We start from the raw sequence: 263 nt of genomic DNA on the forward strand, positions 1-263 counted from the left end.
TTCTTTTTTTCTACTTGCAATGCCGTTTCTTTCGTTTTTCTTCCCTTCTTACCTATTTTTCTCTTTCTTCTTGCTTTCTTTTCTTCTTTTTCGTTTTCTTCTCTTCTTCTTTTCTTCTCGTTTTCTTCTCTTTTCCTTTCTTTCTTCCTTTTCTCTTTTCTTCTTTCTTCTTTCTCTTCTTTCTTTCCTTCTTCTTCTTTTCTTCTTTCTTCTTTTTCTTTTCTTGTCTTTTTCTTCTTCTTCTTCATATATATTTATACTCT

General features: G+C 29.7%; 1 protein-coding gene across 1 annotated transcript in view; it reads right to left on the bottom strand.

Moving 5' to 3' along the window:
* LOC119594210 (nucleolin-like) overlaps positions 1-263 on the bottom strand; it is a gene marked incomplete at its 5' end in the record, with an annotated part of 42,003 nt that overhangs the window by 39,071 nt on the left and 2,669 nt on the right.

This window comes from Penaeus monodon, chromosome 33 (genome assembly GCF_015228065.2).
Source record: "Penaeus monodon isolate SGIC_2016 chromosome 33, NSTDA_Pmon_1, whole genome shotgun sequence".
In the NCBI taxonomy this organism is placed as follows: domain Eukaryota; kingdom Metazoa; phylum Arthropoda; class Malacostraca; order Decapoda; family Penaeidae; genus Penaeus; species Penaeus monodon.